A 24,368-nucleotide genomic window follows, 5' to 3' on the forward strand; every position below is an offset into this window, starting at 1 on the left:
CCTGTCAGCCATCATCTTCTCCAGGGTCAATTGATCTTCAGAGTCCAAGGGTGGAATCCTGTTCCCAATCGTGGTGTTGGGATAACCCCATACGGTGGGGCATTTGGGCCCTTCACAAGCCGCCCAGAAGAACCTCTGCTTCCAGCCATGAATGGCCGATGGGAGAGGACCCACAATTTGAACATCCCTCTGACGGAGATAATACCACCCCGGATGACTACTATTTTGATTCAAGGTGAAGCATCTGATGAATAGAGCAGGAGAGAGGCATCTGCCCAGCTGAGTACACCTAACAACAAAGGCCCCCACACATCTCTAGCAGTTGGGGACTAATTGACTGGGGGCAACCCTATAACGTCTAAGGAGCCGAGCAACGAAGGAAGGAAGGGGATATTGAAGCCCTACCTCGAAGGCATCTAGAATAAGACCAACCTCATGGGGCTGTGGTTGATTTAACCTATCCCTAGGGGATGGGACCCTGAGAACTACAGACTCCAGTTTATGGCATAGACGTTTCGGATCTCCAACAGGTTATACTCGGTCAGGATGGAAGGAAGCTCATCCACCTCTTTCCCAATGGTGGGATCCTATTGTGGTTGGCGAACCTGATAGCCCCTTCTCCCCAGTGATTTCTTGGAGTTAAGGCTAGAAGTACTAGCAGACGCACCAGAAGAACTTTGAGGAACAAGTATGGGAATCCTAGAACTTGCAGCCTCCACTGAGGGTGACCGAGATGGAGCCCCCCGGGTTCATTCCAGAGCCACTCCGTGGTATAACTTCTCCCCCTCATCCAATAGGGACTCTACCTCTAGATTAGATTTCAAGGTTGAACTTTTTTGGATTTCCCCATTTCCCTAAGATGAATAAAAATGCAGTTCAACGAAGGGAAAAGAGAATAGAACTTACTTAGGACGAGAAGGGTACGGTTGAAGAAAAAAGAAGGCACTGAACAAAGCAACTGCAGAAGCTTGGAGAGACGTCTTTAGCAGAGAAACTTGAAGGTGATGAGGGAAGAAGAGTAAGGGAAGGAAGAACATTTTATACCTTTGGGGGCATCAGCATAACCCTCATAAGATCCAACTGTTCGACCCCTTTTTTGAACGATCCAGATTCCAGGAAGAGGAAGAGACCCAAACATTGAAGAAAGACTACCTTTATCAAAGAACACCAAGAAAGCAAGAAAGTTTAAATTCAAACTCTATGACATCCCATCAATCACCTCTCAAAAGGCATGAAAAACGGAAGATATTTTTCTCCCATGTGCAAACAGCGGCTAGTGGTGACGCGGTTATAAAAGGCCTGCAGAGGATAAAATGTCCTAAAGAAGAAATGATTTCAAAGGGGGTTGATCCTCAGGTTATTGACATCACTGACATACGACCTGAGCTCCACACGATCCAACGTAGGATACCGAGGATACATATACTCCCTAAACCTTACCAAAGATAAAGGGAGTAGGGGGCAAATGATGCACTATATTCTGTACACCAATCTTAGTCTTACACGTGGCTCTTCTTGGACCACAAGCAAGATCAATTTAGGAGCGTGCCTAGAAAGAACCATGTTCATGACGGTTACGGGAGTAGGCCCACTAAGGCAGTTACATAACCTCCAATTGGAGATCCCCCACACTCCAAGAATCACCAGATCCCGAGATCCAAGGAAGATCATGTCCTGAATGGGAGTTTCCTAAATCCGAGCTCCCATAAAAGGAAACAACCAAAGAGGAAGGATGGCTTTAGACCCCCCAACCATTATAAATAAAGGGCCCAGACGCTCTTGTCAATTCATTCAATAATCAATAAAGAAATTGCATTACTTCACAGCGTCGACTTCGGTTTTTCCCAATTTTACTAGCTTAGAACTAGTTTGATAGTTGTGCCATTGGAGAATATCTCTCCGGCAAAATTCTTCGCCCAACAGATAATATTTACATTTGAAAAAGATTTAAGAAATAAATAAATGTCTCATAAGAAAGTAAAAATTTCCCATGGCCATTTGAGAATGTCTTGTGTACGTAAGCTATCGAACCACATCTTCATATTCTGTCCAAATCTTAATACTCTTACTAGTCCAATTTTTGAGCTACTTTAATCCTAAAAGAAGTCCTTTTACTTCTTCCTCTTGAGTTGTTCCTATGAATCCAAAGTCCATATAAGCAAAGATAAAGGTTCCTGCATTACCAGATTCGATGAGAAAACTCCCATCACAAAAAAATCAGTACATCAAGGTGTGTGGACTCAAGGTAGTTCTTAGGTAATAATTTCAAAGGTGGAGTGGGAGGAAGGGGTTATCTGGGGTGGGAAAGAGGTTTTGGTCAGCTATCCTAGGGTTGATATTATTCCATGATCTCATATAGATTGGGAGGGGAGAGGGAGAAGGTGCATTGGTTCCTGGTTAACCAAAGAAATAGCAGGTAATGTAGAAGATGGAAAGAAAAAAAATCCTTATCTAAAGGTTGAGGTGTTCTGGAGAAGAGGAGGTTAGTCAAAAGGTTTAAGATAGAAGTATCTTGGAGTCATTCTGTTCTTAATCCCAATGGACCTGCTGCCCAAATACGTTTAGAGAAAGGACATGAGAGAAACAAATGCCATGCAGATTCTTATTCAGCTTTACAAAAATCACAAAGATTATTAGTGTTGATAAAATGACTAAGAATATCCTTAGTTGCAAGGCCCTTATGAAGTAATTTCCACAAGACCATCTCAAATTTTAGGTGTACCAGAAACTTTCAAAGTAATTTCCAAATAGGCTTTGTGGGGTTTGCAATACCTAGATCAGATGTAGAAATGACATTGGGGAAGCCATGGTTTAAGAAGCCACAATTTTTATGATAAGAATCCCACTTTTTGCAGAAGGATTGTTTTTTTTTTTTTTTTTTTTTACGAAAAGGAGAAAACTTATATTAAAAACAGGGCAAATTTACATTTAGGTTATAAACAAAAAGAGAGCTTGACATAGCCGTTTTATCCGCTTAGGAATTAAGAAGAAACATTACATTATCATATTGACATTCTAAAAAAGTTATATCCTTAGCTTTGTATAGGGGTTGTTGGCCCGAGGGATTTGAGTAATTAATGATGAAATTGAAGATGGAAAAATGGCAAGAGATGAGGGGGATTGTTTGTTTGTATCGTGTTGATCTTGTTAGAATCCTATTTTGATAGGGATTAATATTCTATCTATTATGGACTAATATTAAGTTTCCTAATATCAGGCTAATTAATATTGGTCTAATAAAGGGGGTCATTATGTTATATTAGGAGTCCTATGTGGACTGGCTTTGGTGTGGGCATTTAGATTCCTATTGCGACTATGATGAGAGAGGCCCTATAGGAAATACTATATAAAGAGAGCTAGGTCCCCCTCTAGCCCATCAATATTATTGTCACACCTCAAACCACCCCCTGAGAGGATTAGGTACGTGACCCGAATTGCGTAACGGCAATCTGCCAAATCCCACGGATCTAGAAGCAGTTATTACATTCAAGGTCCCACATTCATCACTTTACCACAAATAAGATCAGAGTGATACAGATAAACTACAATTATAATAACAAAAGAGAAAGCGTAGCGATACGGGAATGATGATAACATATACATACATATGTTTATTCTGATACATTCCCCATACACCTACAAACTGGAAAGTAAAGCTGACAAGAACAAAAGCCAAAGAAAATACATACATATATATATATATATATATAGGGTGAGATAACTCAACCCCCCAAAAAAAGAAAAGACTAAAACCACACCACAAGCAAGACGGGGATAAACTCCTAACAAGTCAAAAAGGAGTCCTAAGACAAAAAGCATTAAATGCACTCCTCACTGGTCTTCATCAATAACCACCGAGAATGCACGCATCATTGGCACGACCTCCGTCGGGGTCCACACCAATATCATCATAACAATTAGGGCTCTCCTCCTCGTAATGAGCCTCCATGCCACAATGGCATCCACCTGCATAATCATCTAGAAGAAAAACATATATAACAGAGTGTGAGCCCCACCGAGCTCGTGAGCAAAACAGATCATCATTCATGCATATGCAATCACAATCCACATGATCCTACATGATATGCAAGTCCAGATTATTTATTAGCCACCTAACAATACAACTAAGTCAGGTTAGTGCTACTACAATCCCCAATACATGTATCCCTGGTTGGGCTTGGTTACCCTTTCCCGCGATACACCCATTGAGTTGCCGGAGAGGACCAGTAGGCTCTAGCATCTCCCTACCCAGGTCAGCCCGACCGACCCTCTGGATTAACTGCTTGAGGTAACCGACTCACTATAATTCCACCAAACTGGTGCATAATCTTTATGTGTGGTACTCACCAAAAATTCACCTTTTGGTGCTTCCCAAGCTTATAGCCAGAGGCTTCCCGACAAATCTGCCCTGGGGCATCCCAGCTGTGCTGAGGCTTCCCGACGTAAACGCCTCTAGGGTTTTACGGTAGTCCTCACAGTTATCCAACACCTTAACCCCTGTTGGCAAGGGTGCGTAGCACGGGTGATGAAACTTTAGCCCTATGTCTATATGGCATCGTATGAGTCGGGCGGAGTCAACTGTATCCCATACTACGGGTTACCACCGGCCTCATTTCCAAGCCGACTATGATATGTAGTCTAACATTCACAATCATCATGTAAGAATCACATTGTTGATCAACAGATAATCAATGTGTAATAATTCTTGAGTAATTGAACAGAATTTAAATAGCACAGCATTTATAATTTAAGAATTTAATTGCCGGCATGTTAATACAGTTACACATACATACACGATAATATTTCACTAACCAAGGTTTGGCTCTAAGAACTCAGTTGCAAATTCAGTTCCGACAGTAGTTTGGCTGTAGGCCTCGAGCGCGGGATCAAATCCTAGATATAAATCAGAAATTGTAATTTTAATATTTCCACCTATTTTTGGATGTCCTAGGGTTGATCTAAGCTCACTAGGTTGACCCGGTGTATAGTTGGTCTTCACTTGGAATTCTCTGGGCCTTGCACTGGGCCTTGCACTGGGCCTTAGGTCTATGTCCTGGTGCATCATCCAGAGTTGGTGGCCTAGGGGAAAAATGGTCATTTATTATATTGGTACATGATCCTAGGTTACATTGGTCTTACAGTGCTGTCCCCAACTTGACAGTGCTGCAGGACCAATCGCAGGCAGGGTTTCCAAGTCCTGCGGGGCCTACTTGGGTTCCCAAAGCATTCCCACATATGGATAGATGTGGGGATGGGCATTCTGGTCATTTTCCACCTCCCTACATTGTATCATGGCCAATGGGTGAAGTCCCCCAAGTCAGATCAGCAAAATAGCAAAATTTCACACACTGGGCGATGTCTCTGGGTGATGTCTGCATCGCCCAGAGATTTCAAAAACGTGAATAGGCTGAGTTTCCAAGGTTGCTGGCCATGGGCAGTGGTCACATCATTCCCCCATGCATGCTAGGTCATCATGTACCCCTAGGGGTGTTCTGTACACTAGTCCTTGTGGATTTTCAACTGGGTCCACCACTTGGCTGCCAGAGGCTGCCCAGACAGTCCAATGAATAGTAATCCACGATTTCTTCAGGTACCAAACTTGGTTTCAGCTGCATGCAAGGTTGATTTCAAGTTTATTACACTGATTCAAGTCTGTTACTACCTAGGGCTAGGTCCCATACAGTCAAGACAAGAAATCAGGACTCCAAACAGCCTGTTCTCAGTGTAACTGAGCAATGCAGCCAAACACAGCCTGGTTTCTATTCCAGATCCATAAAACAGGTATGAATATCATCATTAAACACTCAGATCTTCCATGCATCATGTTTGCATGGTAGATCTAAGGTGGTACTTAGCAGTTCCCAGCTGTTCTGGGCTGCCAGTGGTTAGATATCAAGCAAAACACAGAGATTCAAAGAAGGCAGCAAGTATGTGTATGGATTTTATACCTGAGCAGAACTGAGGAGGCACGAAATCAGGCCTAGGGGTGCAGGGGTACTCCTCCTTTCCTTCTCCATCCTTTCCTTCTTCGTCTTCCTCTCTTTTCTCTCTTTTCCTTCCTTTCCTTTCTCCAACGAATTGAATAGTAGCCAAGGGTTAAAATGAACCCAAGGCACTGGTATTTATAGGCCCAGCCTTGACTAGGGTCTGTTTGGCTGTTAAGGCCCTTTTCCAGAATGCATTTTTGACTGCATTCTCAGTCATTCTGGGCACTCTGGTGGGGTCCACAATGATCCAAGGGTATGAAGTGGTCCCTCAGACTTCCCTCAACCTATGGAGGGTGCCCATGTCCAATATGGGTGGTCCCCATAATTTAAATTCTTTAAATAATGCTGTTTTGCACTTTGGGCGATGTCTCTGGGTGATGTCTGCATCGCCCAGTGCATCTCCTAGAGATTTCAGCAAGGCTGAAACTCAGTGGGCTTGCACAGGGGTTTGACCTAGGGTCAGGGCCTTATACCCACATGTCACTTAGGGTCTTTTACACACATTTCTAGGGGTGGGACCCACAGTTATGAAGAAGAGAGAGAATAGCTGGAGTTCAGGCAGTACATTATGCTATGAGCTGTGTAGTTGTAAGGGTCAGCTGTCCATCTTCTGACAGGTATGTAGGAAGACCTACACAAGGTTTCTTCATCAATTTCAATCACTGGAGTGATACTCCACAGTGTGCTTGGTTGCCATGTCTGGGGTTCCTGTCCTTCAGTTAAGATTCCAGTCAGTCAGGGGCAGGGTTTGACATTTCTCCCCACCTTACAAAAATTTTGTCCTCGAAATTTGCTTACCTTGTAGTTCGAAGAGTTGGGGATACTTTTCCTTCATTTCTTCTTCACGTTCCCATAAAGCTTCTTCTATGGGATTGTTTCTCCATCGAACTTTTACGAAGGTGACCGTGCAGTTACAAAGATTGTGCTCTTTTCTGTCCAATATCTTTGTAGGCTGCTCTTCGTAAGTCATGTCCACGTCCAACTGTTCGGGTTCAGTTGATAGTACATGTGCCAGGTTGTTGATGTACTTTCTTAGCATCGACACATGGAAAACATCGTGGATGCCCAACAAGGATGGTGGTAATTTCAGTCGGTATGCTACAGGTCCCACCTTGTTAAGAATTTCATAAGGACCGATGAATCTTGGGCTCAGTTTGCCCTTCTTGTTGAAGCGTAGCAATCCCTTTGTTGGAGACACTCGAAGGAACACTTTTTCCCCGACTTCGAATTCAATGTCTTTCCTTCGATTATCTGCATAACTTTTTTGTCTTGATTGGGCCACCTTGATTTTCTCTCTTATGACATCCACTTTGTCATAGGTTGCTTGTATCATCTCCGGCCTGAGATATCTTCGTTCACTGACCTCGTCCCAATATAATGGCGTACGGCACTTCCGACCATAAAGTGCTTCAAACGGTGCCATGCCAATGGTAGAGTGATGACTATTATTGTATGCAAATTCCACCAGAGGTATGTGAGCATCCCAATTGTCATTCATTTCCAAAACACAGGCACGGAGCATGTCCTCCAGAGTTTGGATAATTCTTTCTGACTGTCCGTCTGTCTGTGGATGGAAAGCTGTACTAAGATTCAGCTGAGATCCCAATGCCTTTTGTAAACTCCTCCAAAATCTTAAAGTAAATCGAGGATCTCTATCAAATACAATACTGACAGGCATGCCGTGTAAGCAGACTATATTTTCTATATATAGTTGGGCAAGTTTCTCCATTGATTAACTCATCTTGATTGGTACAAAATGAGCTGCCTTTGTCAGTACATCTACAATCACCCAAATCGCATTCATGCCCTTCCTGGTGTTCGGAAGATTTATCACGAAATCCATAGTGATCCTTTCCCACTTCCATTCAGGTATAGGGAGTGGCTGCAATAATCCATACGGTCAGTGTCTCTCTGCTTTTATCTGTTGACAGGTGAGACACTTGGACACGTATATTGCTATGGTCTCTTTCATCCCCATCCACTAGTAATACTTCTTCAAGTCCTTGTACATCTTCGTACTTCCGGGGTGAATTGTATGGGGTGAGTTGTGTGCCTCCTTAAGGATTCAGTCTTGGACATCATAATCATCAGGCACGCACAATCTGTCTCGAAACTTCAATGCACCATCATGAGCCAATGAAAAATCTGGGTCCTTATGGATTCCTTGTTGTACTTCCCAAATAATCTTGGCCAGCTCGGGATCCAATGGTTGCTTTGCAATTACCTCCTCTCGTATCGACGGCTGTAAATCCATAGTTGCTAGTTGTATAGCCGTTCCTTCGATCACGAGTTCTAGATCAAGCTTCCGAGCTTCTTCATATAACTGTTCGCTTACAACCAAGGAAGCGAGAGATGCAGTCTGAGATTTTCTGTTTAACGCATTCGCTACAATGTTGGCCTTTCTAGGGTGGTATTGGATTTCACAATCATAATCCTTCACCAGGTCTAACCACTGCCTCTGTCTCATGTTCAGCTCCTTCTAGGTGAAGAAATACTTCAGACTTTTGTGATCGCTGAAGATTTCACTCTTTTCACCGTATAGGTAATGCCGCCATATCTTTAACGCGAAGACCACCACTGCCAATTCTAAATCATGAGTGGGGTAGTTCTTTTCGTGTTCCTTCAATTATCTAGAGGCGTAGGTGACCACTTTACCTTTCTGCATAAGGACACCACCCAATCCTGTCCTAGATGCATCAGTATATACTACCATTCCTCCAGTTCCATCCAGAATGGTCAAGATTGGAGCTGATACCAATTGGTTTCTCAATTCCTGGAAACTTTTCTCGCATGCTTCATTCCACTCAAATTTGGCACCTTTCTTTGTAAGTTTTGTCATGGGTGCCGAGATGCGTGAGAAATTTTCAATAAATCGACGATAATACCCCGCCAATGCTAAGAAACTTCGAATCTCAGTGGCACTCTTCAGAGTCTCCAACTCGAGAACCGCTTTCACCTTGTCTAGGTCCACTTTTATTCCATCCTTGGTGACGATGTGTCCCAGGAATCCAATCTGGTGAAGCCAGAATTCACATTTACTGAACTTGGCGTAAAAGCTGGTGCTCCTGCAACCACTGCAACACAAAGGTAAGGTGTCGAGTATGTTCTTCTTCACTCTTGGAGTACACTAAAATGTCATCAATAAACACAATGATGAACTTATCCAACACGTCATGGAATACTCTATTCATCATATCCATGAACGTTGCTGGGGCGTTGGCTAACCCGAATGATAAGACCAGGAATTCATAATGTCCGTATCGATTTCAGAATGCCGTTTGGTGAATGTCGCCGCTCTTGATCTTCAATTGATGGTATCCCAACCTAAGATCAATCTTGGAGAAAACTCTTGCTCCTTGTAGCTGATCAAATAGGTCATAAATGCGCGGTAACGGATATCGATTCTTGATGGTTAGTTTATTCAGCGCGTAGTCGATATTCAACCGCATGCTACCATCCTTCTTTTTCACGAACAACACAGGTGCTCCCTAGGGAGATACGCTGGGTCGTATAAAACTGTTCTTCAACAGGTCTTGAAGTTGGACCTGCAACTCCTTCAGTTTGATTGGCGCCATCCGATATGGTGCCTTGGGTACCAGTGCTACACTAGGAACTAGGTCAATCGCGAACTCTATGTTGCGGTCAGGTGGTAGCTAGGTCAGATCTTCTGGAAAAACATCAGGAAATTCTCTGACGACATCAAGTTCCTCCAAAGGCTTTACCTTCGCCTCGGTATCTATTACTGTGGCCAGAAAACCTTGCCATCCTTCATCCAGGAACTTTTGAGCCTAGACGGCGGATAGAGTTATCCTTTTGGGTTTCCTCACTGGCTCACTTTGATAGGTGAGAACTGACCCATCTTCCAACTTAAACACTATCTTCTTCTCCACACACATGATGTTCGCTCCATAGGTAGACAACCAACCCATGCCTAATATCACGTCAAAGTCCTTCATATCAAACTTTATCAACCGTGCGGTTAGATTCTTCCCACAAATTTCTACCTGACAGGGGTCATAGACTTCTTTCAAGTTCACGACACTACCCGTCGGTGTGCTGACTACTAATTTGTGCCCGATGTCTCTCGGTTGATCCTTCATCCTACTCGCAAAAGTGGTGGAAATGAAAGAGTGGGATGCGCCCAAGTCGAATAATACTCGTGCAGGTATGGTTGAGACACTCAGGGTACCTAGGGTTTGTACATAATTTAGGTTACATGAAGTGAACCAGTTATTCCCTATAATTTAGTAGTGTTCAGCAAACTTATCTGTCAATACATCGGGGTTTGCCTCAGCTTCCTCATTTATCATTTCAAACACCTTCCCTCGCGTTCGATTGTCCCGTGGCTGAAAAGATCTAGCGTAGGGCTAGTTTGGCAAGTTGTTGCTAGACCCACACGATCTGCATTCCTTAGCCATGTGCCCTTCCTTATTGTACACATAGCACTTATAGGGTGGAACAGCAGGTGTTGAGGCTTGGCTCACTTGACTTATAGCTAGTTGGGGTGGCGAAGCTGCTGTTGTTGCTTGACTCGTAGCCGATTGAGCAGGTCGATTGATAGCAGGGCAAAAAGGATTCTGACCCACGTTTGGCCTACGATATGGAGTCGGATTAGGGCTTGAACTTGTTCCTCGATAAGCTTTATTTGGCCACCCAAAAGTTTGAAAATTATTTAGCCTTTTGTTCAACCCAGGCGACGTCGTAGCCTTCTCTTTCTCTTTCTCTTTAAATCTATCTTCCATTGTCTTCGCCTTGTCGACCATCTGAGCATAATCCCGGATGTCCATAATTGACAGTACTGATCCAATCTCAGTTTTGAGTCCTTTCTCAAATTTCTTGGCCTTACTAACTTCCCCTCTCAGGTGCTCTAGAGCGAAATGGAACAGGTCTTCAAACCGCTGTTGGTAATCCAACATTGACTTGGTTCCTTGTACCAGTGTGGTGAACTCAGCTTCTTTCCTGTCCCTGAAACTCTTCGGGAAGTAGTTCTTGAAGAAAACTTCTTTAAATTGCTCCCACGTGGGATTCGAGTGAGTGGCTTCCAAATTTGGCTTAGTGGCCTTCCACCAAGCTTCAACCTCATTCTGTAACTGATAACCCACACATATCAGCTTCTGCACATCCGTGCACTCAAGTACTTCAAACGCCTTCTCTAGGGCACTAATCCACCATTTCGGCTACATTGCCTCGGAAGTTATCTTGGAAAACGTAGGCGGTTGGAGTTTCTTGAATCTCTCCATAACCTTGGCGGTAGAGTTTTTCGCTAAGTGTTGAGGCACAGGTGGTGGAAATAGTATGGCCCGGTTGGGTGGTGGAGGTGGTGCCGCACGTTCATGCATCATGGTTGCAAACTGCGTAGACATCTGACCAAGCAATTCTTGTTGTTGTTACATGGTCCGCATCATAGTGGTCATGAATGCAGTTACATCGTCGGCTGCCACATTCGGCTGAGGTGCTGCAACAATGGTTGGTGCAGCCGCTGGTGCCTCTGACGAAGCAGCCGATGCTTCAGAATTTTGAGCCTCAGTCCCATTTGGCAATTCAACCTTCGGTATAACACGAGGTTGTTTCCCTTTGCGACCACCTTGTGAACTTCTTCTTGTGTTGACCATTGTTGCTTCTCTGAAAAGAGCAACACACTCAATAATCCGGTACTTCCCTTGAGGTCAACAAAAAAAAAAAAAAATTCTCCCAGTTATATTGTGTACACACCTATTCCACTGTTCCAGTGAATTTCATGAGTCACACTAGTAAGGTATATTGTTAGATATGTCTTCTTTGTTTGTTATGAGGTGTTTCTTTCACTTTTATGTTCTGTTCTTAAACATTTTATATAATGATGTGCTATACATGACACTATATGAGAGACTTTAAATTTTTAAATAAAAGTCTTTTAGTTACATACCTAACCTAACAGGCAAGTAATTCTAGTTTCCTCCCAGTCACAAATTCCACCGTAAGTAGGTACTCTATGTCAGCTCTAACTTCCTCAGCTAAGGACAGATAGAAATCTAGTTCCCCTGGTCCACTAATAGCAGCAAGGGCTAGATAAAAGTCCAACCGATTCTCGGCTTGGGGTAGTACTAGACGTATGCATCTCAGTCTCTCTCGTAGCTGTCTAATATAGATCATGATGCTGGGGTCTCCAATCTTGGCTGAGGTAGTAGGTCCTATCATAAAGAGGTTCTAAGCATCAAGTTATACTTAATTAAAAGAATTAAGTACATGTCCACTGGAATTTAAGCGACTATAAACAATAAAAATATAATTGGGTTGGCTCGAGGTACCTTAGCGTCTAAAGAGCTCAGATTGACTAGACAACCTATTAGATCCTAATATTGGCTAACGTAGGTTGTGGGTATGGTAAGATCTACACTCACTGCACGTCGTAAATATGTATTACAACATACCTACATATCTATGTTCGGATTTACATTGCATCACACCACTCAGTTCATACAAACATAGTATTAGGCACATAATATTAATTATTTACACACACACTATTTCTTATAGGCGTACATATATTTATCTATCATTAGATAAAAATAAAAAAAAAATAAAAATAAGAATTTCAAATTCCCATGTGTTTTACACCAAAAATTCCTGAGTAGTGTTTATATTCCAACCAAATTGGGTCCATCTAATTATTTAATTTAATTATTTTTTTTTACGTATTATGGTTATTTTATAAAATTTCATATTTTCATGTTTATTGAGGTTATTTAAGTCAAATTCGAGGTTTCCATAAGCTGTTACACAAAAAATAGCAGCAAAATAATCTCTGGGCAATGTCTCTGGGCATTAGATGCATCGCCCAGTGCTATCGTCCAGAGAATCGGGGCTCAGATATAACAGTCCGAGAGGGCCCCATTTCATTTCATTTCATGCTTTTCCTAAACTCTAAACACCTAGGGCAGCTCTTTGGAGGGTAGTGTGACATTTTCCACACCAAATCCTCACTTTTCTTTCGGGTATTTCTTGAATCCACGCAAGCTTAGGTAAGATTCTTTGGTCCTTTTCTCTACATTAGGTCTTTTCTTGTTTTCTTCTTGTTCTAGCTAGGGTTTTATCAAACTTCTTTAGCCCTAACCATTCCTTTTTCTTCTCTCTTTGTAGCCTAATGTCTACAAGTCATCGTACGATAAGGAAATCTGTAGCACGCAAGAGGCTTTGGGTTGAGAGCGAAAACTCATCCTCATCTACGGTGCCACCTTCTTCACCTAGGGACGATTCTTCATCGGAGGAACCCAAGTTTGACCGATTTCTCTTCTCTAGGTATGAACATTTCAAGGATTGGGACAAGTTTAGGTCCCTAAAGATTGTGAATGGCCAGGTGGTACAGGTGGATGACTTCCATCAGTATAGTTTGTTTACTAGGTTCAATACTTTGGGTTGGGCCTCTATGTTATCCCCTACTGAACCTTGTTAACTTGGTTCGGTATTTCTATTGTAATTTGATGCCATCTGAGGCACAAGAGTTTGGACTAGAGAGCAGAGTGAAGGGAGTGGATATTAGGTTGACCATTGCCTCACTAGCAGGGATTCTGGGGCTGCCCAACACTGGGGAGAGGTGCTATTACAAACCCTGGGTTGACATTTCTGAGATGTTCTCATTGGAGACCAAGAGAAGGGTCTTTAAGGCTTTGTCTGGGTCTGAGAGCACACCCAAGTCAGAGGCTTCCTACAAACCTAGTGCTCGCATTATCAGTAGGTGTGTGACCTACAACATCTACCCTAAGGGCGGAAATAGGGGTAGCATTTCTATGCTGAGGGCTTATATTACTTACTGCCTATTGGGAGCAGGCAAAGGAGGTCCAGTGATAAACCTCCCATACTTACTGCTTTAGGTCATGCTATATCACGCACAGAACCCATCTGATGGGAACCTTCCATACGGGAAGTTCCTCACATTAGTCTTCCGGCACTTCGAGGTTCCTTTGGAGGGCGAGTATATGGAGAGAGGTAGGTCTAGGCCTATCAACAAGACCTCAATTCTGAAGATGAAAGTGCCAGGGGGTGATCCACAGGAGGAGGAGCAGATGGAGATGCCAGGAGATGAACAGCAGGGAGAGGAGCTGGGAGAGATGCAGGGTGACATTCAGGGTGAGGAGCAGGGAGACTTCGAGGGAATTGGCACACAGTTCACGGATTTGCCTGCTTATGAGGCGGTAGGGGCCATTAGCTCGCATGTGCCAGAGCCATCTGAGTGGGTACAGATGATGTCACAGCTCTAGGGTCTCAGTACTCAACTCACAGATATATCGACTAGGATGGATCAGGGCTTTACATCCTTGGAGAGCAGGGTGGTATCTATAGAGCAGCGCTTGGACTTTTGGGATAGGTTCTAGTGTGTTGACTCTCGCCAGTCACATCCTCCACCGAGCGACTTACCTCCGCCGGAGTAGTTCTTCCAGCCAGCATTGGACTATCTGTTACGTGGTCCAGACTCAACTCACCTTACTTTTTTTTTATAACTTATGTACTTTTGTTTTTGTTTGAGATGTATGTAGTTTTTTTTTTTTTTGTCAGCTTATGTAAATATTTCAAAGTAGTACTTTCAGTCAAAGCTTATGTAGTGGCTCGGCCACAGTTATCTTTAAATTAATGGAAGTATTGCATATTTGTCTTTTAATTACTTCTACCTCCCCTGTAGCTTTTACTTGATTACATGTTTTAATGTTGGTAGCTTATTAAACCTAATCTGCATCCCGTGAATGTAAGAAGAGCCTCACGCTCTGATACCAAGCTTTGTCACACCCTAAACCACCCCTGAGAGGATTAGGTAGGCGATCCGAATTACGTAACGGTAATCCGCCAAATCCCACGGATCTAGAAACAGTTATTACATTCACGGTCCCACATTCATCACTTTACCAAAAATAAGATCAGAGTGCTGCAGATAAACTACAATTATAATAACAAAAGAGAAAGTGTAGCTATACGAGAATGATGATAATATATACATACATATGTTTGTTCGGATACAGTCCTTATACACCCACAAACTGGAAAGTAAAGCTGACAAGAACAAAAGCCAAAGAAAATACATATATATATATATAGGGTGAGATAACTCAACCCCCAAAAACAAGAAAAGACTAAAACCACACCACAAGCAAGACGGGGATAAACTCCGAACAAGTCAAAAAGGAGTCCCAAGACAAAAAGCATCAAATGCACTCTCACTGGTCTTCATCAATAACCACCAAGAATGCACGCATCATCGGCACGACCTCCATCGGGATCCACACCAATATCATCATAACAATTAGGGCTCTCCTCCTCGTAATGAGCCTCCATGCCACAACGGCATCCACCTACAGAATCATCTAAAAGAAAAACATAAATAATAGAGTGTGAGCCCCACCGAGCTCGTGAGCAAAACAGATCATCATGCATGCATATGCAACCACAATCCACATGATCCTACATGATATGCAAGTCTAGATTATTTATTAGCCACCTAACAATACAACTAAGTCAGGTTAGTGCTACTACAATTCCCAATACATGTATCCCTGGTGTGGGCTTGGTTACCCTTTCCCGCGATACACCCATTGAGTTGTTGGAGAGGACCAGCCGGCTCCAGCATCTCCCTACCCAGGTCAGCCCGATCGGCCCTCTGGATTAACTCCTGTGAGGTAACCGACTGAATATAATTCCACCAAACCAGTGCATAATCTTTATGTGTGGCACTCAGCCAAAAATTTACCTTTCAGTGCCTCCCAAGCTTATAGCCCGAGGCTTCTCTGTAAATCTGCCCTGGGGCATAATAGCTGTGCTGAGGCTTCCAGGCGTAAACGCCTCTAGGGTTTTACGATAGTCCTCACAGTTATCCAACACCTTAACCCCTGTTGGTAAGGGTGCTAGCACGGGTAATGAAACTCTATCCCCATGTCTATATAGCATCGTATGAGTCGAGCGGTGTCAACTATGTCCCATACTACGGGCTACCACCGGCCTCATTTCCAAGTCGACTACGGCATCTAGTCTAACATTCACAATCATCATGTAAGAATCACAGTGTTGATCAACAGACAATCAATGTGTAATAATTCTTCAGTAATTGAACAGAATTTAAATAGCACAACATTTATAATTTAAGAATTTAATTGCCAGCATGTTAATACAGTTACACATACATACACGTTAATATTTCACTCACCTGGGTCTGGCTCTAAGAACTCAATTGCAAATTCAATTCCGACTACAGTCTGGCTGTAGGCCTCGAGCGCGGGATCAGATCCTAGATATAAATCAGAAATTATAATTTTAATATTTCCACCTGTTTTTGGAGGTCCTAGGGTTGATCTAAGCTCATTGGGTTGACCCGGTGTACAGTTGGTCTTCACTTGGAATTCTCTGGGCCTTGCACTGGGCCTTAGGTCTATTTCCCGGTGCATCATCCAGAGTTGGTGGTGTAGGGGCAAAATGGTCATTTATTGTATTGGTACATGATCCTAGGTTACATTGGTCTTACAGTGCTGTCCCCAACTTGACAGTGCTGCAGGACCAATCGCAGGCAGGGTTTCCAAGTCCTACGGGGCCTACTTGGGTTCCCAAAGCATTCCCAGATATGGACAGATGTGGGGAGGGGCATTCTGGTCATTTTCCACCTCCCTACATTGTATCATGGCCAATGGGTGAAGTACCCCAAGTCAGATCATCAAAACAGCAAAATTTCACACACTGGGCGATGTCTCTGGGTGATGTCTGCATCGCCCAAAGATTTCAAAAACGTGAAAGGCTGAGTTTCCAAGGTTGCTGGCCATGGGCAGTGGTCACATCATTCCCCCATGCATGCTAGGTCATCATGTACCCCCAAGGGTGTTCTGTACACTGGTCCTTGTGGATTTTCAACTGGGTCCACCACTTGGCTGCCAGAGGCTGCCCAGACAGCCCAGTGAATAGTAACCCACGATTTCTCCAGGTACCAAACTTGGTTTCAGCTGCATGCAAGGTTGATTTCAAGTTTATTACATTGATTCAAGTCTGCTACCACCTAGGGCTTGGTCCCATGCAGTCAAGACAAGAAATTAGGACTCCAAACAGCCTATTTTCAGTGTAACTGAGCAGTGCAGCCAAACACAGCCTGGTTTCGGTTCCAGTTCTGAAAAACAGGTATGGATATCATCATTAAACACTCAGATCTTCCATGCATCATGTTTGCATGGCAGATCTGAGGTGGTACTTGGCAGTTCCCAGCTGTTCTGGGCTGTTAGTGGTCAGAGACCAAGCAAAACACAGAGATTCAAAGAAGGCAGCAGGTATGTGTAAGGATTTTATACCTGAGCAGAATTGAGGAGGCACGAAATCAGGCCTAGGGGTGCAGGGGTGCTCCTCCTCTCCTTCTCCTTCCTTTCCTTTTTCTTCTTCCTCTCTTTTCTCTCTTTTCCTTCCTTTCCTTTCTCCATAGTGATCCAAGGGTATGAGGTGGTCCCTCAGACTCCCCTCAACCTATGGAGGGTGCCCATGTCCAATATGGGTGGTGCTCATAATTTAAATCCTTTAAATAATGCTGTTTTGCACTCTGGACGATGTCTCTGGGTGATGTCTGCATCGCCCAGTGCATTGCCCAGAGATTTCAGCAAGGCTAAAACTCAGTGGGCTTGCACAGGGGTTTGACCTGGGGTCAGGGCCTTGTACCCACATGTCACATAGGGTCTTTTACACACATTTCTAGGGGTGGGACCCACAGTTATAAAGAGGAGAGAGAATAGTTAGAGTCCAGGCAGTACATTATGCTATGAGCTGTGCAGTTGCAAGGGTCAGCTGTCCGTCTTCTGACAGGTATGTAGGAAGACCTGCACAGGGTTTCTTCATCAATTTCAATCACTGGAGTGATACTCCACAGTGTGCTTGGTTGCCATGTCTGGGGTTCCTGTCGTTCAGTTAAGATTCCAGTCAGTCAGGGGCAGGGTTTGACAATTATTATTCTCAATCTGAGTTTAAGGAGTGCATTCTAGAAATAGAGGGAGATATTTAGTATTCATCATCCCTATTGCATACAGTATTCCCATCAAGCCAGTGATCTTTGGGAATAGAGGGGAAGCACCTTGGTCTTTGGTCTTTATTTTCCATTTCAATTATCATCATTATGGATTCAAAACAAGGTTGGTGGTTCTGTCTTTCCCTTTTATTATTTGTTTACTTGTGTTCTTGAATGGCCTATGGAGATCCTGTTCTTATGGTTTCTGTTCCTTTTCGGATAAATAATATAACAGATCTGCCTTTTAAGCTATTATGTTAGATCTATTTTTTCTATGTTGTTATGTTAGACTGCTCTTTTCTATGCTGTTACGCTAGATCTGTTTGCTTCTCGACTGCTCTTGCTTATTTTGTTTCTTGTTGATCCTGTTTCTTTTGGTCTTTTTTTCCTTTAGCAGTATACTGTTACATAATTCTGCCCATCTTGTCTCTGTTCTTGGAATTGTAGGCAATGGATCTTTCAACCTGATTACTAATGTTGTAGCCTTTGTTTCTTTCTGCTCGTTGTTTACCTTTTAATTGCTATCATTTTCATCTATTTGTTTGTTTTAGTTTAGTATCATCTTGCATTTAATGTTTCCCTCTCGTAGCATAGTACTTTTTCTTTTTCCTGCATATAACGTTATGTTTGCTTGTGTAAGTTTTCTGGTTTTATGCTCTTTCCTTTGCTCATCTCTAGTAGTGCAGATTACTCCCTCGCTCTTGTTTTTTGGTTTCTCGTTTATTGTTTGCTTACTGCTTCTAGTGGTAGAGTGTTTTAGGATTTGTTTGATTGTTGCTTCAAGTGACATGCTGTTTTCATTCTAGTGTTCTACTGTTTCTTCTCCCTCGTGAATGTTGCTTTTCTTCATAACTATTACTGGTTCTCATTTCTTTGTAGGTTTCTCTAATAGCCTGTTATACCTCCCTTTATTTTGTTTCCTTGTCTTTTAGTTTCTATTACCATAATTGTTAGTAGCTTTGTGCTTTCCTTACTCTCTGAATCCTGCTACCTTCTTTGCTTGCTACTGTTAGTAGTTTAGCCTTTGCTTGTATTAGCTTGCTTAGGCTTTGGCCTTAGTGCTTTCTTCCTACCTCTCTGCTTGATTGTTCACTCCCTAATCGTTTGTCTCTCTCTCCCTCTCTCTCTCTCTCTCACACCTTCTTGGATTCAGTTGTTTGTTTGTATCGTGCTATCTGTTCTCTAGAGATTATCTTTTCTGGTGAGCACATAAATGTGTATATCTCATTTTTATCATCAAATTTGAAGCATTTTCTTAAATCAGAATTTCTCTGGAGTTTCTTTCCCTCTTTGGGTCTCTATACATGCATCTCTGGTCGGGTAATCTCTGTTCCCCTACTATCACTAGTTGACATGAAGGCGATCAACATAGATCCACGGAAGCGTGGTAGGATCGATTCTATCAATGGAGAATGCTATTAAATTATCTAGAACAACAGGGGAATCGATCGTTACCTAGAGTCTCGCAGATGCAAGACCTCCAACCGATGATAACCCTTTCTCAGTTGTTCCACGCACTACGCAAAGCTTGGCGTTCCCATACGATCAAGCCAACTCCTCCACACACAAGGGTTCTCTAAACCTAAGCTTTCTCCAAGATCAAACACCAAGAGAGGGAGAGGAAGAGAGAACGGTTCTAGGGAGGGGAGTGCTCCATCGATTTTCCACGGATGAGAGAGTGCTCTTTGAATATTGGCAATCTCATGAATATATGTGATTTGCCCTCTCACTCCTAAATTGGTAGCACACACGGGTAAGGAATATTGAGTTTCCTATTGGGACTCAATCACCAACCCATCCAATCTTTCCCACCAAGGAAAGATCCCTATTACTAGAGGAATCCAATATTGGGTCCAATATCCAATATTGACCCAACATCTTTCCTTTTCTAACAGTTTTCATTTCTTTGTAGGTTTCTCTAGTAGCCTGTTTTACCTCCCTTTATTTATTTTCCTTGTCTTTTAGTTTCTGCTATCATAATTGTTAGTAGCTTTGTGCTTTCCTTACTCTCTGAATCCTGTACCTTCTTTGCTTGCTACTGTTAGTAGTTTAGGGCTCTGCTTGTATTAGCTTGCTTAGGCTTTGGCCTTAGTGCTTTCTTCCTACCTCTTTGCTTGATTGCTCTCTCCCTAATCGTTTATCTCTCTATCTCTCTCTCCTTCTTGGATTCAGTTGTTTGTCTGTATCGTGCTATCTATTCTCTAGAGATTATCTTTTCTTGTGAGCACATAAATGTGTATATCTCATTTTGATCATTAAATTTTAAGCAGTTTCTTAAATCAGAATTTCTCTCGAGTTTCTTTCCCTCTTTGGGTCTCTATACATGCATCTCTGGTCGGGTAATCTGTGTTCCCCTCTTATCTCTAGTTGACATGTAGTCTTTTCGTAATACTCTAACTTTTGTCATGTATTGTATGGTAGCTTGTCTTTTTTGCAGAAGGGACAGTATTGGATTTCTTACTGAAATGGTGTGCCTGGGTTATAGCAATATCTGTACACTGCACCATTCTATGGGTTTACCTGGGAATTTATTTGCTTTATAATTGGTTGTATTACTTGATCTGGGATCATCGGTTGTATTTTTTGTGTTTGTCTTTAAAGCTTTTGCTGGTTTATCTCAATGTTGCTATAGTTGAGTGGAGCTCTATCTTGTGGTAGTTTATATTTTGCTGTGTTGGGCTTGTTGGAATTTTTTGGTATTGTGATTTTACGAACCTTTGTTGTAAGGATGGAAGAGGAGCAAAGTGCAAGTGCTATCGGTCTAGGCTTAAACTCAGGCACTTCTATGAAGGTAGACCTCAATCTTGGTGCTGATATCTGTACAGAGGGTGGAGGTGTTAACTGGGACCTTGTATTGGTGGGGAAGATCTTTGCTCCGACACGAATATCTGCATCTACCATTTCTAAAGCTTTATCGGTGGCATGGAATGTTCAATGTGAGTTGGAGGTCTGGCAGATCAACGCACATCTTTTCCTTCTTCAGTTGGAGCATCCTTGGGAGATAAACCTAGCCATGGTCAATGGACCGTGGCTAGTGAAGCAATTTCTAATTGTATTTCAACCATGGATAAAGGAAACTCCCCCCAGCTGTGCTTTGATTGGATGGACCTTTGAGTCCATGTGTTTAACCTCCCCTTGTATCTCCACACAAGGGTGATTGCTTAGAGAATCACTGGGTGAATTGGAGTGTTTCGTGTTGTGAGGCTCCTTGTCTCACTTAGGGATTACTCTAAATCCCTTGCTATTCGGGTCTCAATCCGAATTGATATTCCATTATGTACCGTTATGCGACTATCTTGTGCGGGTGCAGATCCAATATGGATAGGGCTTATCTATACCAAATTACCCACTTTTTGTTTCTATTGTGGATGAATCGAGCATGATATGTGTGGATGCCATGTTAGGGGTGATTTTATTCAGGGTTTTCGCTTATCCCTCTTCATACACTTACCAATGGCAACCAGAACATCTTGTTTTGAAACCTTGTTTGGAGATTGGCTCTGTCTTGGTGGGACTACAGTGCATCCTGTCCCTGCTATACAAATGACCTTTGCTATGAAGGCTATTCTAATTGATTAGGAGCGACGTTATATAAAGACAGTGCCCCCTATGAACCCAACAAAATGCAATCCCTGTGCAATTTGGTCTATTCCCTCCTTGGTCCTGAGGACAGGTTTAGACGCAGACCATGTCCCTCAACGACACCCGTATTTTTTGGGCCTCCCAACTTGAGGACTCACCAGCGCATGCCTTCAATTCCCAAACCATCTTATATGAATGGTCATGGAAGGGGATCCAAGAATAGTTGCTCTAGCCTGGCAGATCGTGGCAATCAGGAACCCTTTCTATATGGCTTGAAATTTGGCCCTCTTGAGCCACTTAAAGCCCCTTCTCAGGCTATTTTTTCTGATGATATTCCTGCGAGTATTACTGTGGGACCTCTTCCCTGTCGACCTATTTGTAGCCCACGTGAGGGCTCTGATATGGTTCACCTGGTCGTGTTCCTGTTAGCCCAACTCTACCACACATGGAACAAGCCAATTTGGATGGTGTTGGGCCATCTACTCCAATCCATATCACTTTTGTGGATGTATCTATTGTTGCTGCAGAATCTTTTGTTGGTTCTCAAACTACTCATAGTTCACCTACCAATAAGTCTTCCCAGGGTGTAGCTGTTACTAGCACGATGGCTCTTGCTACCACAGCCAAAATAATAGTAGTCACTGGCCCTGAGCCATACAAAATCCTCTCCTCTGTTAAAATTGAGGAAATATCCACCCCACAGTCTCCCCCAAGTGGCCGGTCCTTTTGGAAGCAAGGCTGATATTCTGCCTAGCTCCATAGTTTAAAACTTTAAGCGCCTTCAAATCTCTCAAGGTTCGGGCATAGACACTCCATTACTTACTTGGCATCCCCCTCTATAGAGTGCAATTCCCAACGTTAGACAGCGACAACTTCAGTTTCCTACTACATCAGATTCAGATTCTCAAAGGGTGTGGGTGGCTGCCCTCGACCAGCCCCCCAAGCTGCAATGAGCCTCCTATGTTGGAATTGTCAAGGAAGTGGTTGCCCCCTCACAATTCAATACCTAAGCACACTTTGCTCATCATCTTGGCCAGACTTGGTTTTCTTAATGGAAACTAAACAATAGCAGACTTATTTGATCAGAGTAAAGAGGAAATTAGGATACTCAAATATGATGTGTGTTGACCCAATTGGACTTAGTGGAGGGAATGTCCTTTTCTGGAATGACTTGTTCGATGTCAGTGTTTTGTCAACAAATTCTGACTTTGTTGACATTATTGTGTGTAACCAATCTCTTGACTCTATGCTACGTATTACTTTTGTATATTGTGAACCGCGGTCTGATAGGAGGCATATCTTTTGCAAGGAGCTAACCCAGCTTGGTAGAACTATCTCTGGGCCATGGCTTTTATTAGGAGATTTTAATGAGGTTCTCTCCATTAATGAGAAATTGGAAGGGGCCTCCAAAACTGTTGCTCAGATTAGCAACTTTCAATGCGCTTTGGATTCATGCAACTTATTTGAGCTTAAGTTCTCAGGTCCTCCCTTTTCATGGTCAAACAAGTGGCAAGGTAATGATCTTATCATGTCTAGTATTGACAAAGTTTTTGGGAACCCTGATTTCATCTGTGCCTTTAGTTTTGCTACTATTCATAGACATCCAATGATTGGGTCTGACCATACCCCCGTTGGTGTCCACATTATTCCTTCTATGAATAAAAAATGGCATTGCTTTAGATTTGAAGCAAAGTGGGAAGGTCATCCTGATCTAAAAATCACCATTGCTACTGCTTGGTCCACAAACTTTGATGGTTTTGCTTTATTCACACTTCACCAAAAAATAAAGAAATGTGGCTGTGCACTCCGGTGTTGGAGCAAAGCGACTTTTGGGAATTCCCGTGAAGAAATCTATAAAGTTCAAGAAGACCTTGCTTGTATTCAAGCCAACCCTAGCCGGTTTTCCATACAACATGAAGAGGCATCTCTTAGCCTTTGACTTGAAACTCTTCTTAATCCCAAGAAGAATGTTTTTGGGCACAACGGTCTCGAGTTAAATGCTTGCAAGCTGGGGATCACAATACAACCTCTTTTCATACCCCAGCTTCTCGGCGACGACAATTTAACTCTATCCATTGACTTAAGGATCAATTTGGGGAATGGCTATCTTTTAAAACCGGCCTTGTAAAACATATGGTCTCATATTTTGAGCATGTCTATGATTCTACTAATCCAGTAGATGCTTCCTCTTATTTGGATACTTTTTTTCCCTAAGGTGACTAAATCCCAAAACATCTCTCTTTGTTGGCCTTTCTCTATTGAAGAGATTAAAACAGCCACCTTTCAAATTGGGACTTATAAAGCCCCTGGCCTTGATGGGATGCCAACAAAGTTTTTTCAATCCAATTGGGATATTATTAGTAATGATGTTGTTGCTGCTACTCTTAGATTCTTTAATAATGGATATATGCTCCATGATTTCAACAAAACAACAATTATCCTTATACCAAAGCAGAAACATCCAGAAGTGATGAGTCATCTTCATCCTATTAGCCTATGCTCTGTTTATTACAAAAGAATTGCTAAGTGCTAAGTTAATAGGATGAAACCTTTCCTGAATTTTATTCTTGGACCATACCAAAGTGCTTTTATCCCTTACCGTTCTGATAACATTTACATAGCTCATGAAATTTTACATTCAATGAGAACCAAGATTGGATGGTTAGGATGTATGGCTATAAAGCTCGACCTTAGCAAAGTCTATGATAGAATAGAGTGGAAATTTCTTGAGGCAGTTCTCCACAAGTTTGGTTTTTCTAGGATTTGGGTACATTGGATTATGCAATGTGTTATCACTGTGGAATTCC

The sequence above is a fragment of the Telopea speciosissima genome, chromosome 8 (assembly GCF_018873765.1).
Source record: "Telopea speciosissima isolate NSW1024214 ecotype Mountain lineage chromosome 8, Tspe_v1, whole genome shotgun sequence".
NCBI classification, from domain to species: Eukaryota; Viridiplantae; Streptophyta; class Magnoliopsida; order Proteales; family Proteaceae; genus Telopea; species Telopea speciosissima.